Source organism: Mustelus asterias, chromosome 12, assembly GCF_964213995.1.
Source record: "Mustelus asterias chromosome 12, sMusAst1.hap1.1, whole genome shotgun sequence".
In the NCBI taxonomy this organism is placed as follows: domain Eukaryota; kingdom Metazoa; phylum Chordata; class Chondrichthyes; order Carcharhiniformes; family Triakidae; genus Mustelus; species Mustelus asterias.
In genome coordinates, this window is record NC_135812.1 from 107,865,242 (window position 1) to 107,882,773 (window position 17,532).

A 17,532-nucleotide genomic window follows, 5' to 3' on the forward strand; every position below is an offset into this window, starting at 1 on the left:
GATGTGGTGAGTACTGTTTGTGCAAAATCAAGAAGTGAAGATTTGGTAGGATATCTGATCCCTGTTTCACCCACTGCTTGTAGACGTGTCCTGTCCCATAACTTTGCTGTTACAGAACAAATAAACCTTGATGGCTGTTGGTTGCCTTTGAAGTTGTAGTTCCCAGAATCATTAGGTAGGCATAGAATCTGCGCTCTGGTATTTATGGTTCCCAGTCACAGTCAACTTTCTTCAATACATTGACTGCTGTAGTATTGGTCGATGTAATGAGAAAAACGATACTTGTGAAGGGAGAAGCACAAATTAAACTGCACAGATATTAATGTGTTCCTATCCGCAGTGTGAATTGGACATGGCTTGGTAACTGCCCTATAATATTGGGGAATTAAGATAATGACAAGAGAGGGATTCAGGCAGGTTTGTTGCCTCCTCTGCGTTTGTTGAATGTTCATCATTTGCTGCCTTACTGCTGCTAAAGAGATTATTAATAACACAAAAAATCAGACATGAGCAGACTGAAAGGTTCATGCAACACAATTTTCACTCTTTCACTCAGTAACCTTGTGAAAATTGCATTGCCATTGTATGGTAAAAATTATAATATTTTAAAGATGGATTGTCAAACTCAATTTGAAGAAAAGTCATTGGCAATGGAAAGGAGGGGAGAGATGGTGCAGGGGCTTAGACCCTGCCCTTTAACACCTGGCATCGAGCTTCAATTCAGCCCCAGACAGATGAAAATGAAAAGGGCGGCACGGTGGCACAGTGGTTCGCACTGCTGCTTCACAGCGCCAAGGACACGTGTTCGATTCCCGGCTTCGGTTACTGTCTGTGTGGAGTTTGCACGTTCTCCCCGTGTCTGCGTGGGTTTCCTCCGGGTGCTCCGATTTCCTCCCACAATCTGAAAGACATGCTGGTTAGGGTGCATTGACCCGAACAGACGCCGGAGTGTGGCGACTTGGGGAATTTCACAGTAACTTCATTGCAGTGTTAATGTAAGCCTTACTTCTGACTAATAAATAAACTTTAAAAACAAAACACTGCGGGTGTGAGGAATCTAGATGAAAACCGCAAATTACTCAGCAAGTCAAGCAGCACCTGTGGAGAGAGAAACAGAGTTAATGGTTCAGGTTGTCAAAATTAATGTCTTCTGTCAACTGCTTTTAAGACTAGTTTTGTGAAATGCATGTGGTACAAGCTCAGTTAGTTGCCAGTCTCAGCCACTGGATTGCTGGTCTGGGATTATTGGTAGAATAGAGGGTGCTCTTGTAGGTACTGTGTGTAAACCGACCTAGGACTCATGGCTACCTGTGTTCCATTCTCCAGCAGAACACTCCTCACCGTCTGAAGTTTAAGGTGGACGATAGTACAAAATTGTAGTTTTTGTTAATTAAATACAGCTTTGTTAAGGAAATAGCAGTTTTGTAACTGAGCAGTGATTCGGGTGTCTGGATTAATGATTTGGAGCCAGGAGTTCAAATCCCATCATGGCAGCTGGGGAAATCTGCCACCCTTACCCAGTCTAGTCTGTGGGCGACATAGTGGCACAGTGGTTAGCACTGCGGCTTCACAATGCCACGGACCCGGGTTCAATTCCAGCCTCGGCTGACTGTCTGTGTGGAGTTTGCATGTAAAGATTGGCCATGCTAAACTGACCCTTCAGTGTCAGGGGGATTATCAGGGTAAATATATGGGGTTATGAGGGTAAGGCCAAGGTGGAATTGTTGTTGGTGCAGGCTCGATGGGTCGAATGGCCTCCTTCTGCATTGTTGGGATTCTATATGGAATTCTGGGCCCACAGCAAAGTGATTGACTTTTAACTGCCCTCTAAATTGTCCTAGCAAGGCACTAAGTTATCACGAAGATGGCTCATCACCACAGTCTCAAGGACAGTTAAGGATTTACAATAGATGTTTGCCTTTGTCAGTGATGTCCATATCACTGAGAAGAGTGCATTATCAAAGATTATCAAGGATTTCATAACTCGGCATTTGGAAGGCAGTGGTATAATCAGACAAAGTTAGCATGGATTTATGAAAGGGAAATCATGCTTGACGAGTGTATTGGAACTTTTTGAGGATGTAACTAGTAGAGTTGACTGAGGAGAACCAGTGGGTGTGGTTTATTTAGACTTTCAGAAGGCTTTCAACAAGGTCTCACATAACAGACTACTATGTAAAATTAAAGCACATGGGATTGCAGGTAATGTCTTGAGATGGATAGGAAGCTGGTTAGCAGATAGAAAGCAAAGAGTTGGCATGAGTGGTCTTTTTCTGATTGGCAGACAGTGACTAGTGGGGTTCCACACGGATCTGTGCTCGGACCTCAACTGTTCACATTATATATTAATGATTTGGAAGAGGGAACTGAATGTATTATTTCCAGATTTGCACATGATACAAAGTTGGGTGGGAGGGTGAGCTGTGAGGAGGATGCAGAGTTGCTTCAGCGTGATTTGAACAGGCTGAGTGTGTGGGCATGTGCACGGCAGATGCAGTATAATGTGGATAAATGTGAGGTTATCCACTTCGGTAGCAATAATAGGAAGACTGATTATTACTTGAATGGGTGTAAATTGAGAGAGGCGGATACTCAGCGAGACCTTGGTATCCTCGTGCATCAGTCGCTGAAAGTAAGCGCACAGGTACAGCAGGCAGTAAAGAAGGCAAATGGTATGTTGGCCTTCATTTCGAGAGGATTTGAGAATGGGAATAGGGATATTTTACTGCAATTATATAGGGCGTTGGTGAGGCCACACCTGGAGTATTGTGTGCAGTTTTGGTGTCCTTATCTGAGGAAGGATGTCCTTGCTATAGAGGGAGTACAGCCTGATTCCTGGGATGGCAGGACTGTCATATGAGGAGAGACAAAGTCAATTAGGGTTAAATTCACTGGAGTTTATAAGAGTGAGACGGGATCTCATAGAAACTTATGAAATTCTAACAGGTTAGACTGGGGAGATTCAGAAAGAATGTTCCCAATGGTGAGAGAGTCCAGAACTAGGGGTCACAGTTTGAGGGGTAAACCTTTTAGAACAGAGGTGAGGAGAAATTTTTTCACGCAGAGGGTGATGAATCTGTGGAATTCACTACCACAGAATGTCGTTGAGGCCAAAACGTGTGATTTCAAGAAGAAATTAGATATCGCTCTTGGGGTTAAAGGGATCAAGGGATATGGGAGGAAGGGGGGATCAGGATATTGAATTCGATGATCATCCACGGTCATAATGAATGGAGGAGCAGGTTCAAGGGGCCGAATGGCCTACTTCTGCTCCTAGTTTCTTTGTTTCTACATCCTGTGAATGAATAAGAAGGTACTTAGAAGGAGCGTATTTGTCCCTGTGCTATATATATTGGTTTTTAATTGATCTTTTCATGCTCCTTTAAATGATTAAAACGCAGGATCACAGCATTCAAGGCAAGCGAGAGAACATAGATTAAACTAATTGTGTTATTAATTATAAAGATGTGGGCTGGAATCTTCTGGTCCTGCCTGCAGCAGGGAGCTTGGCGAACAGGAAGCTTAATTTGGTGTGAGGCCAGAAATCAGTTTCCTGACGGCGGGATGAACTTTTACAATTCTGTTCTCGGGACTTTAAAGGCAGGTCAAGATTCCTAACGAGCAATGTCAGGAAGCTCTTTCGCATGCATTAGCAAGTCATGCATGCTCGTTAAAAGGCCAGTTCCCCAGAATTAAGTGCCCCCTCCCAATTGCCAAAGCTGGCAGAAAGAAATTAAAACCTTCACATTTGTGATTGCACATAAGTGGCATCTAACCCACAAGGTTGACTTCTCCCTGGGTTTTAAAGTGAATAGCTGCTGCTTTGGACATCTTGTTGACCGCTCAGAAATGTCAACTTCCTGATTAGATTGAGTGCTGGGGGGGCCAGGATGCATGAAGGCTGGACAGGTGGGAGGACCAGCTGGGAAGGGTGAAGCAGAGACTGAACAGGGGGGCAGGATCAGTGGGGAGCGTGGATCAGAGGCTGGTCTGAATTAGAGAGGATCAGCAGGAAAATATGGGTCAGAGACTGGACAGGGGGGCAGGATCAGTGGGGAAGGATGGAGCAGAGACTGAACAGGTTTGGCAAACTCCCAACTCCAAACCTCCATCCTCTCTGATAAATGGCCATGGATGACAAGGACTTATGTGGTAAATCTTTCTCTGATATGAAGGCAATGGTCTTCCTACAGAGTCTCGAGGGATTGGAAGCAAGCTAAATAGTGTCTCATGGAAGGTTCTCCCACATGACTGTCATCACCTTGGTCAATGTGCGATGCCTCCACGCGCACTCATATCTGAATGGAGGGAACACTCATCTCTGGTCTCCCAGGATGTCCTTCACCTGGAAAGGGGTGGGGATGCCATATCTAGATGGAAGTCAGGAACAGAACTTAGCAATAACTTTCACTCAGCAATGGAGGCAAACCTGAAAAGAATCTGTTCACTAGATGGATCACTGCAATTCATTCATAGATCTGCTGAGGTAAAAATGATGAAGACTCCAGGTATCCCAGCCTCTCCACTGGCTCTCGTCCAAGTGAGGAGGAAGCTGCACAGGTTAGCTTTAGGGCCAGGAGGAGCAACAGCCTGAGCAGTAAGAAGGTCAGTATGCTGGCGACCACAGGCTAGTGCGGCAATGAGGTTTGGCTCAAATTCTGGATTGGAAGATCCCACCGGTAAGAACGGCCCGAAAATTCTGACCTATATGTTTGGTACGAAAGCAACATGAAATCTTACCTGAGGGATGCCCTCATGTCACCCTCACACCTGTTCCCAATGGGGAGCAGACTTTGCAGAGAACTCTTTCAGGTGGAACCAAATCTTTGGGTACACTGGGAAGAATAGCATGAGTAGACCATTTGGCCCTTTGAGATCACTCCTCCATACAGCTCGATCAGGGACGTTCTTGTTACTGGTCCCCAATCATCACTTGCCCACTGTAATCCAATATCCCTTGACATATTTATCATCCTGAAAAGCTTTGAAGCTACTTTGGAATCTACTCAACGACATTGCTTCACCTGCACTAAGGCATGTTGAGTACCAATCATTCACAATCCCCCAATTGCAGAGATCTTCCAGATCTCAGTGCCCTTGATGCCCTTCCTATTACTGCACAACTGTGCTCTGTGTGGTGGACCTCAGTTGTGCCTTTGTCCTATATGGACCACCGTTGTGTGTGTTTGTCATACCTGGACACATCCCCTCCCGGTTTGGTTCCTCCCCTTGGCACCAAGTATAAAGGTGGCTGTCTCCTCCCCCTTGTTCAGTCCAGGTCGGTTATTTGTTGGGACCTGCTCCTGATTCTGTTGTGAATAAAAGCCTACACTTGTATTGGCACACAAGTAGTCTTTCGCCTTATTGATAGCGCATCACTCTGTCATTCTGCACATCCCAGCCCAAATTAAACATCTCTCCTGCATGGATCTGCAAAGCTCTGGAAAAGCTCTTGATGCTTCACATGGATATACTCACAGTCTTCCACAAGGCCTAGCGTACAGACCCATTCTACCTACACTCACCTGATATTACCCTGGTCATTCACTGTGGTTACAATCCCCTCATGCAAGGTCTAATCCAACTCTTGAGAAGAAAATGAGCAGGCCAAATAATTCTCCACATGAGGTCTGACAAAGCTGCAGTCAACTGTACACACACCGCTTTAATCCTACACTCAATCTCTCTTGCAGTCAAGGTCAGCTTGTTTGTTGCCGCCTAACTTGCAGCGTTCAACTGCATGTTAGCTCAATGTGACAATTGAACAGGATAGCGAGGATGATTGACTCAATCATTCTCCTCACATCTAGGGAAGCCTCTGGTTTTCTATTATTAAGACCACGGTGGAGAACTTCAAGGTTCAACCCGCAAACTACATCTCCAGTCTTTCTTGCCACTCACATAACCTGCTTATTTCCCTTTGAGAACTCTGCAAATATCTCACATCAGGGGAACAGCTGCAGGAGATGCAATGATTTCGCGGCACACTCTGCACAGATAATTCTCAGAGCTCAGAACCTGGTGAGCTGCAAGTAATGGATTACATGATGTGTGCCCAGGCTGCACACGCACAAATGATGGCAAGTGCCTAAGCATCTTCATGTCAGAATATTCAGTGATCACAATGTTGATAATGTGAAAGAAGTGACTCCACAGATGGACATTATCGAAGCCTGTTAGAGAAACATATTCCAGGCCCTTAAATGCCCATGACCATTCAAGCAACAAGCAGCAAGATGAGAATCCAGAACACTTCCAAACAGCGCAAGTGAACATATGTTTACACATTTTTTGTTTTTATTCATTATTCAGGATGTGGGTGTCGCTGGTTGGCCAGCATTTATTGTCCATCGCTAGTTACCCTTGAGAAGGTGGCAGTGAGCTGCCTTCTCAAACCACTGTGTCCATGAGGTGTAGGTGCACCTACAGTGCTGTTAGGGAGGGGCACCAGGATTGTGACCCAGCAACAGTGAAGGAACAGTGATGTACTTCCAAGTCAGGATGGTCAGTGACTTGGAGGGGAACTTGCAAGTCGTGGTGTTTCCAGGTATCTGTTGCTCTTGAGATATTAGTGGTCATGGGTTTGGAAGGTGTTGTCAGTGGTGGAGGGATTGGATATTAATGGAAGGGGGTACCAATCAAGCGGGGCTGCTTTGTTCTGGATGGTGTTGAGCTTCTTGAGTGTTGTTGGAGCTGCACCCATCCAGGCAAGTGGAGAGTATTCCATCATGCTCCTGACTTGTGCCTTATAGATGGTGGACAGGCTTTGTGGGGTCAGGAGGTGAGTTACTCGCCAGAGGATTCCTAGCCTTTGACCCGCTCTGTCAACCACAGTACTTATATGGTTATTCCAGTTCAGCTTCTGATCAATGGTAACCTCCAAAATGTTGATGGTGGGGATTCAGCGATGGTAATGCCAATGAATGTCATGGAGTGATGGTTAGATCCTGTCTAGTTGCAGATAGACATTGCCTGGCACTTGTGTAGTGCAAACGTTACTTGCCATTTGTCAGCCCAAGCTTGGATATTGTTCAGGTCTTGCATTTGGACATGGATTGCTTTGGCATCTGAGGAGTCGCGAGTGGTGCTGAACATTGTGCAGTCATCAGCGATCATCCCCACTTCTCACCTTATGATGGTAGAAAGGTCATTGATGAAGCAGCTGAAGATGGTTGGGCCTGGGACATGATCCTGAGGAACTCCTGCAGTGATGATTGATCTCCAACCACCACAACCATCTTCCTATGTACCAGGTATGACTCCAGCAGAAAGTTTTCATCCTGATTCCCATTGATCCCAATTTTGTTAGAGCTCCTTAATGCCATACTTGTCAAAAGCTGCCTTGATATTCACCTCTGGAGTTCAGCTCTTTTGTCCATGTTCGAATCAAGGTTGTAGTGAGTTGAGGAGCTGAGTGACCCTGGCAAAACCCAAACTGCGCATTCATCAGCAGGTTATTGCTGAGTAAGTGCCGCTTGAAAGCGCTGTTGATGACTCCTTCCATCACTTTATTGATGATCGAGCGTAGACTGATGGGGCGGTAATTGGCCAGGTTGGATTTGTCTTGTTTCTTGTGTGTAGGACATACCTGGGCAATTTTCCACATTGCCAGTGTTGTAACGTACTGGAGCAGCTTGGCTCAGGAAGTGGCAAGTTCTGGAGCACAAGTTTTCAAAACTACAGTCAGGATATTGTCAGGGCCCATTGCCTTTGTAGAATCTAGTGCCTTGAGCCATTTCTTGATTTCAAGAGAAGTGAATCAAAGTGGCTGAAGATTGACATCTGAGATGCTGGGGACCACTGGAGGAGGCCGAGATGGATCATCCACTCGACACTTCTTGCTGAAGATTGCTGCGAATGCTTCAGCCTTATCTTTTGCACTGATGTGCTGGGATCCTCCATCATTGAGGATGGGGATATTTGTGGAGTTCCCTCCTCTAGTCAGTTGTTTAATTGTCCACCACCATTCACGACTGGATGTGGCAGGACTGCAGAGCTTAGGTGTGATCCGTTGGTTGTGGGATGGCTTAGCTCTGTCTATCACTTGCTGCTTAGGCACACAAGTAGTCCTAAGTTGTAGCAGGTTGACACTTCATTTTTAGGCATAGCTGGTGCTGATCCTGGCATGCCCTCCTGCACTCTTCATTGAACAAGAGTTGATCCCCTGACTTGGTGGTAATGGTGGAGTGGGGGATATGCCAGGGAATGAGATGACAGATGGTTGAATACAGTTCTCCTGCTGCTGATGGCCCACAGTGCCCGATGGATGTCCAGTTTTGAGTTGCTGTATATGTTTGAAGCCTATCCTATTTAGCACGGTGATAGTGCCACACAACGCGATGGAGGATAACTCAATGTGAAGACAGGACTTTGCCTTCACAAGGACTGTGTGGTGGTCACGCTAACCGATCCGGTCATGGACAGATGCGTCTGCACCAGGCAGGTTGGTGAGGATGAGGTCAAGTATTTATTTCCCTTACCACCTGCCACAGTCCCAGTCTACCGGCTGTGCCCTTTAGGACCCGGCCAGCTCAGTCTGTGGTGTTATTACCGAACGACTGTTAGTGATGGAGATTGAAGTCCCCTCACTCGGAGTACATTCTGCACCCTTGCCATCCTTGATGCTTCCTCCAAGTGGTCTTCAACATGGAGGAGTACAGATTCACCAGCTGAGGGGGAACAGTACATGGTAATCAAGGTAATCAATGACTAGGTCAGGCTGTTGCTAGTCTGTGAAACATCTGTCCCAATTTTGGCACAAGCCCCCAGATGTTAGACTTTGCAGGATCGACAGGACTGGGTTTGCCTTTGTCGTTTCTGGTGCCAAGGTCGATGCTGGGTGGACCTGTCCAGTTTCATTCCTTTGTTTTTTCTTTGTAGTGGTTGAATGCAACTGAGTGGCTTGGCCAATTCAGGGGGCATTTAGAGCAAACCACATTACTGTGGGTCTGGAGTCACATGTAGGCCAGACAAGGTAAGGACGGCAGATTTCCTTCCCTGAAGGATATTAGTGGATGAGATGGGACTTTACAACAATTGACAATTGTTTCAGAGTCATCATTGGATTTTATTTGCAGATTTTTAAAATTGAGTTTTTAAATTCCACAATCTGCCGTAGTGGGATTTGAACCCAGTTCCCCAGAACATTAGCTCTGACGAAGGATCATCTGGACTTGTAACATTGGCTCTACTCTCTCTCCACAAATGCTGTCAGACCTGCTGAGATTTTCCAGTATTTTTCTGTTTTTGTCCCCAGAACATTACCCTAAGTCTCTGGATTATTAGTCCAGTGACAATACCACTGCCTTTCCCATGCCAAGATATATACAATGGTTGTACTCCTGTGCCACCTATGTGCCTTCAAAACTTATTTATCTTTCTTTTCCTATTACTATACCTTAGTGTAACTCTGGCATCCATAGCTGAGATGAAGGCAGCCTGTTGACTGTGATGGCTTGGGCAGGTGACCACTGGCCCAAGACTGAAATGGCCCCAGCATGCTCAAGGTCTCCTGATGGACCCTCCTCAGCCAGATGTGCTGGGGTCAGTGACAGGAAGGAGGTGGAGCGGAAAGACACTCTTGGAATTTCAGTGGGTTAAAGTCCCTGGGATGCCTTGTCAGTGCTCCTCCTTCCTGTGGGTGCCTGACCTTCCTGGCACCTTAAGAGGCGCACCTGGAGAGTTGAGGTCCACCAGAGTGATGGAGTGCTGCTCTGCGACATTCTGTAATCTGCAGGAGGTATCTCCCTCTGGAACAACAGCCAGTCTGATGCCCCTAACTTGCAGTGAGTAATGGCTGTCTGCCTGCCCTTTAATTATAGTGCTAGGACCTTCAACCCTACGCGGCAACAGAAACAGCGACATCCTGCCCATCCCGACCGTGGGATTCACTGTGCTCCTTGCTCAAGCATAGGTAATAAGCTAAACAGCACAAGATTGTGCAAAACCAGCTGTCCAGCTCCTTTATAGGAATCATTCTCATTTCCGCTCCCACCATCCAACTGATACTCCAGAACGGAAGATACTGCCCATAACTTTGGATTTACTGGACATACGTTTTCCTGCAGAACTATAAGTCAAAAGGATATCTTGTGCATTTGAGAGATTCTACTTCAATATAATTTCCCAGAAACAAGAAGTCAGACTAAAGGGGAATGCAATGTGATCTCATTCAGGTTTACAATATGTTTATCTAAACACATGAAATGTGGTAAGTGAAGTTGATGAACAGCAGGTGCAGATAGTTACATGAGAATATGATGTACTGATAATGGAGACCTGGCTCGATAAAAGGGCAGGTCTGGCTATAATTAATATTCCTGGATACAAGGTGTTCAGCAAAGATAGGAAAGGTAAGAAAGGAGCAGGGGTGATGGTATTGATTAAAGAGAATGTTACAGAGCTGGAGAGAGAAGATGTCCCAGAGGGGTCAAGGACAGAATCTATTTGGTTGGAGCTAAGAAACAATAAAGGTTCCAAGGCATCACTGGGGGCATTCTATTGGCCATCAACTCATGGGAAAAACATAGAGGAATATTACAAAGAGGTGCAAAAATTTGCAGAGTAATTATAATGAAGTGCTTTAATTATCCTAATTGAGACTGAGATAGAAAGAATGTAAAGGGCAGAGAGACGGAAGTGCCCAGAGTGTCTTCAGGAAATGTTTCCACATCTGTTTCCAAGCTAATGAGCAAGGAGGCATTGTCGCTGGTCCTGGGGAATGAGGTAGGTAGCTGAAGTGGATCAGTGTCAGTAGGGGAGCATTCGGGTTACTGTGATGATCGTATCATAAGATTTAGGTTAGCTATGGAAAAGAACAGGACTGGGTTGTTGACAGACACGTCCCAGGTAAATTGGTATCAAAGATTGGCATGGGAGACTATAATGGAACAAACGGCTGCTTTTCAAGAGCAGATGACTTGGGAACAGTCGAAATGCATTATCATGATGGGGAAAGAGAAGGAAACTAAAGCTAAAGCTCCCTAGCTGTGGAAATAGATAAAGAATGAAGTGAAACTGCAAAGGCTGAGGTTGGCAGATATCAGGTTGATAATATAAGTGAGAACCAGTTTGAATATACAAAGTTCAGAGAGGAATTTAACCCCAACAAGTGTGAGGTGATACACTTTGGAAGGAGTAATTTGACAAGGAAGTACTCAGTGAATGGTAGGGCACTAGGAAGTTCTGTGGAACAAAGGGACCTTGGCGTGTTTGTCCACAGATCTCTGAAGGCGGAAGGGCATGTTGGTAGGATGGTGAAAAAGGCATATGGGACATTTGCCTTTATCAACCGAGGCATAGATTACAAAAGCACGGAAGTCAAGTTGGAGTTGTATAAAACGTTGGTGAGGCCACAGCTGGAGCACTGTGCACAGTTCTGATCGCCACGTTATCAGAAGGATGTGATTGCACTGGAGGGGGCGCCTGGGATAGAACATTTAAGTTATGCGAGGAAGTTTATAGGCTTGGGTTGTTTTTGTTGGAGCAGAGAAGATGGAGGGGTGACCTAATCGAGGAGTACAAGACTATGAGGGACATGGACAGAGTGGATAAGGAGCAGATATTCCCCTTAGTTGATGGGTCAGTCTCAAGGGGACATAGATTCAAGGTGAGGGGTAGGAGGTTTAGAGGGGATGTGAGGAAAATCTTTTTGCCCAGAGGGGGGTGACGGTCTGGAATGCGCTGCCCGGGAGGGTGGTAGTGGCGAGTTGCCTCACATCCTTTAAAAAGTATCTGGATGAGCACTTAGCAAATCATAACATTCAGGGCTATGGGCCAAGTGCTGGCAGATGGGATTAGGTGGGAGTTCAGGTGTTTCTAATGTGTCAGTGTGGACTCGATGGGTCAAAGGGCCTCTTCTGCGCTGGACGATTCTATGATTCTAAGAAACTGTGGAGATGTTAGTGATAGACATCAAAAGAACTTAGACAGGCTTGTGGAATGGGCATTGAAATCTAATGCAGAAAGGTATGAGGTGATATATTTGATTGGAAGAGTGAGGAGAATAAAAGGTACAATATAGGGTAAAATAAAGGGTACAATTCTAAAGGATGTGCAAGAACAGAGACACCTGGGGGTATATGCGCAGAAATCATTGAAGATGGCAAGGCAGGCTGAGAAAGAGGTTAAAAAGGCATACGGGGCTCTGGACTTGATAAATACAGGCATAGTCAATGAAAAAGTAAAGTTATGATGAATCTTTATAAAGCTCTGATATGGCCTCAGTTGGAATATTATGCACAATTCTGGGCACTACACTTTAGAAAGGCTTTAGGAAAGGTGCAGAAAAGACTTGCCTTTGAACCAGAGCAGAAGCAAATCATCCACAGCCTCAGAAGAGGAGGAGGAGAGAAAAGATTTAAACGAATGCTTCCAGGGATGAGGAATTCAATTAAGTGGATACTCTGAGGAAGTTGGGACTGTTCTCCTTGGAAACGAGGGTGAGATGAGATTTTATAGAGGTGCTCAAAATCATGAGTGTTCTCCACAGAGCAGAGAGAGAGAGGAAAAGTTTTCCAATTGCCAGATGCATAGGGAGCCAGAGGCCATAGAGAGACCAAGGCAATTGGGAAGAGAACCAAGGCCAACATGAGGAAAGTCAAGTGGTTAAGATCTGGAATGCATTGATAATGAGAGTGTGATGGAGACAAATTCAATGGTGGCTTCCTAAAGGGAATTTGAGAAGCATCTGGAGAGAAACAGAATGCAGGCTGACAGGGAAAGGCAGGGAGTGGAAATATCTAAGCTACTGTTGTAAAGAACTGGCACAGATTTGACTGGCCAAATGGCTTTCTTTTGTGCTGTCACCATTCTATGATTCCAATAGACCTGAGGTTTGAATCACTAGGAGAATAATTTTGGCCGATTTCTTCTGAAAGCGGATAGCAGACATGTTGCCACCGTGCCTTGCAAATTTGCGAGCACATTTTTGTTAAAAGCATTTCTAGCATTGCAGAGATAGACTTAGTGATCAACATTGAACAGGAGAGATTACATTCAGAATATTGACAGGGCTTCTGCACAAAGAGTGGGGATTTATCATCCCTCAAGTTTGTTCACTATCAACAGATTAAGTTGTGAATTGTATAAGATCCCTTGAGAGGAATGGGCATAATTTGCCCAAATTCCTACATCTTGTTCCATGTTGTTTGCTTTTTTTTAAAAAGAACAATCAATTTCAGCTGAGCTTGCAACTGACTAAACTCCTCTGAATCTTTGGTCTGATGGAAGAATGGAACAAAGGCTCAGTTACACATCCCTCTAGCTAGCCTCCTTTTCTTAAATTTAGCTGCGATCGTTATAGCATGTCATTCACCTTCATAAGGCTGCTTCTCAAATCGTGTCTCCAGGATAGCTTGAGCATCCTAAGGTGGAATGAAGGAAGTGCTGTGACCATTTTGTTATCATGTCCAATTGGGCAGCAGTAATGGCATTGCATGGGATACGACCAGGAAAAGGCCAATACTTATACTGCAGACGGCAACCCAATAGCAGCCCAAATTTACTTCAACAAGAATTCAGCCAAGAATTGTTGTCAAATTATGAGGTGAATCAGGAAACAAAGGTAGTTGTGAGTAACCTATGTTTGTATTTGTGGGTATCAGAAATAAAGCATAACTTTAAGTAGGTTTAATTTTGTGGTTCTGCATTTGAAACGATTAATGACTTCAGTTTGGTTGATGTGCCTGTATGGTAGTGAGAGTTTATGATAGGAAAAATATGAGGGGGGATTTGTTTGAGGTTTATAAAATACTCAACGGGATTGATAAAGTAAACGTTAACCAAATGTTCTCCCTTCCTGAACAGTTTAGGACAAGAGGTCATAGTTGTAGAGTAAGAGGGGGGAGGTTCAAGTCAGAGATAAGGAGAAGCTACTTCTCACAGAGGGCTGTGAATCTATGGAACTCACTGCCCCAGAGTGCAGTGGATACAGAATCAATCAATGGATTCAAGAAAGAGATAGATAAATATTTGATCAAAAGTGGGATAAAGGGCTGTGGGGAAAAGGCAGGGAAGTGGAGTTAGGGTGAGATGGAGATCAGCCACGATCATATAGAATGGCAGAGAGGGCTTTTGAAGGGCTGAATTGCCGACTCTTGCTCCTAATTCCTCTGTTCCGATGTTCCGAACTAGGTGGTTGCTGAACAACCAGGGCCCACTTCGGGTAGAAAGAACTTCTGAGTTAGTTTTAAGCCGGACCACCATTACACAGTGGTTAGCACTGTTACTCACAGCGCTAGGGACCCAGGTTCAATTCCAGTCTTGGGTGACAATGTGAAGTTTGCACGTTCTCCCCGTGTCTGTGTGGGTTTTCTTTGGGCACTCCGGTTTCCTCCCAGAGCCAAAAGATGCACAGGTTAGGTTAATTACCAGTGTAAATATGTGGGGTTATGGGAATAGGGGCTGGGTAAGATTGGTGCAGACTCAATGGGCCGAATAGCTGCCCTCTACACCATAGAGCTCTATGATGCTATGGTCCTGTTCATGAAAATTCAAGTAAAAAGCAGAGAAAGTGTCCTGAGTTAAAGAGGCAGCTGCAAGAACCATATTGAAAGTCAGCTCAGTAAGAAACCAGACATCCAAGATAAATCAAATGTTTGGTGGCTACTGTTGGGTATCTGTGTGAAAGCTTGAATGTACGTGGCAACCCAAGGCAAAGGAATGCTGAAAGGAGAGATTGAAATCCCAGAAGTGGATGCTTGGCAAAGGCATCTGAGAAAGAGCATTGTTTGGGAGAAGATTCCAAGATGTGTTTTTTTGAGAGTGATGATTGGCAACACTTGCATGGGAGTGAGAGTTTCAGTGAGACCAGTTGGCTCACAGTATGGCAAACATCTGGGGGGATTTGATGAGAAATCCACAGAAGTTTTTTCAGGTGGCATCTGCCACTTCAGTCCAGAGTGTGGTTTGTCTGACCACAGTTGAACTGTTAGTTTACCATGGACTGTGTACTTACTGAGAACATTAGAGTAGAAGATATATTTTGTAGCTTGTATTATCCTTATGCACCTGTGTACATCTGTGAAGATATAGGTGGGGAGAAGTAGTGTATGATAGTCAATATTTTCTTGTTTAATAAATGTTTTATTCTTCTGTTAGAAGTTAATCGGCAGTCAAAGAACAAAGAACAAAGAAAATTACAGCACAGAACAGGCCCTTCGGCTCTCCAAGCCTGCACCGACCATGCTGCCCGACTGAACTAAAACCCCCTACCCTTCCAGGGACCATATCTCTCCATTCCCATCCTATTCATTTATTTGTCCAGACGCCCCTTAAAACTCACTATCGTATCCGCTTCCACTACCTCCCCCGGCAGAGAGTTCCAGGCATCCACTACCCTCTGTGTAAAAAACTTGCCTCGTACATCTCCTTTAAACCTTGCCCCTCGCACCTTAAACCTATGCCTCCTAGTAATTGACTCTTCCACCCTGGGAAAAAGCTTCTGACTATCGACTCTGTCCATGCCCCTCATAATCTTGTAGACTTCTATCAGGTCACCCCTCGACCTCCGTTGTTCCAGTGAGAACAAACCGAGTTTCACCAACCTCTCCTCATAGCTGATGCCCTCCGTACCATTCTGTACCCTCTCCAAAGCCTCCACAGCTTTGTCCTGCAACTCTGTTCGCCTACATCTCTAAAAAAACAACTGATTACAATCTGTTGAGCTGGAGTACCGCTCTGGGATCTGACCACCCAGTGGTGACATCAGCTGGGATTGTACCAGGTGAAAGGATTAATCTAGGATTACATTAGATTAGGGTTCTGCTGACCCCTCACTGTATCTCTATAAGGGTACCTTGAGCTTTGGACTTCCCTGAGAATGGATAAAACTGAGTTGCATGAAAGGTAAATGAATCACTGAGATCCAGAATTAATTAAAGGATTAGTGAGATTTTCTCAAAGATCAGAGTTGATGTACTTACATCTGTTTGGTGACAATGTGAGTGTTTAATTACTGTAATCGGGTTGAAGGTAGTACTTTACATTCTTTTTAAGTCATAGTGTACTGTGTGATCAGTTTATTATTTTAAAAAGGATTGTCACCACGACTAGGCGTGGAAATACTGAGATGTACAAATGGGCTGATTACACGCGAGTAAATGGCAAATCATTTGATGTGTTAAAGTCCACTCCATCTTCATTTGTCAGTGATGTAAGATGACGTAGTTGGAAACGGATTTTTATTCTGGAAGCATCATTAAGTCCCTGATGTAAAACACATTGAGGTAAAAGTTCATATCCAGTGGTGGTACAAAATGGGAGATATTGATTGAAATGGATTGACCCAGATGGAATTGAATATCAAGTACTGCTGAGAGGGTGGCCAATCCAATAGCACCCATTTTGCACCCAACATCCAAGATGACTTCACCCCAGCTGTGCCTTTGGATGACTTCCAAACATCTGCATTTAACTTTGAAGATGGACGAGTAACTGCAACGTTGATGATTATTTCAGAGTTTCACCCCTCATCCTGTGCTGAAAGTATTGATGTGTTACTTGAGATCCAGTTCCCCAAACACTGAGCACACCTCGAGTACCTTACTAATTGGCCACGTGTACACTTGGCGGGGAATACTGGCAGCCTATCTGAGGGTGTCACATCTGGGAGCTCTTTCTCGTTTCTGTCTTTTTGGACTCTTCACATTCCTCCTGATACTCCAGCTGTAAATATGTAAGTCAGCACCTACTGCCGATTGAATAGTTGTTGAACCATTCGGAACTTTTAGTCACTGTGATTTTTATCTGTATCTCACCCCATGCTGTACCTGTCCTGGGAGTGTTTGATGGGGACAGTGTGGAGAGAGTTTTACTCTGTATCTAACCCCGTGCTGTACCTGTCCTGGGAGTGTTTGATGGGGACAGTGTCGAGGGAGCTTTACGCTGTATCTAACCCCGTGCTGTACCTGTCCTGGGTGTGTTTGATGGGGACAGTGTGGAGAGAGTTTTACTCTGTATCTAACCCTGTGTTATGCCTGTTCAGTGAGTGTTTGATGGGGACGGTGTGGAGAGATCTTTACTCTGTATCTAACCCCGTGCTGTATCTGTCCTGGGAGTGTTTGATGGGGATAGTGTAGAGGGAGCTTTACCCTGTATCTAACCCCGTGCTGTACCTGTCCTGGGAGTGTTTGATGGGGACAGTGTAGAGGGAGCTTTACTCTGTATCTAACCCCGTGCTGTACCTGTCCTGGGAGTGTTTGATGGGGACAGTGTAGAGGGAGCTTTACTCTGTATCTAACCCCATGCTGTACCTGTCCTGGGAGTGTTTGATGGGGACAGTGTAGAGGGAGCTTTACTCTGTATCTAACCCATGCTGTACCTGTCCTGGGAGTGTTTAATGGGGACAGTGTCGAGGGAGCTTTACTCTGTATCTAACCCCGTGCTGTACCTGTCCTGGGAGTGTTTGATGGGGACAGTGTAGAGGGAGCTTTACTCTGTATCTAACCCCGTGCTGTACCTGTCCTGGGAGTGTTTGATGGGACAGTGTAGAGGGAGCTTTACTCTGTATCTAACCCCGTGCTGTACCTGTCC

The 17,532-nt window shown here is 45.1% G+C and overlaps 1 protein-coding gene across 1 annotated transcript in view; it reads left to right on the top strand.

Moving 5' to 3' along the window:
* LOC144502068 (ran GTPase-activating protein 1-like) overlaps window positions 1–17,532 on the top strand; it is a 590,984-nt gene that overhangs the window by 609 nt on the left and 572,843 nt on the right. The window lies entirely within an intron of this gene.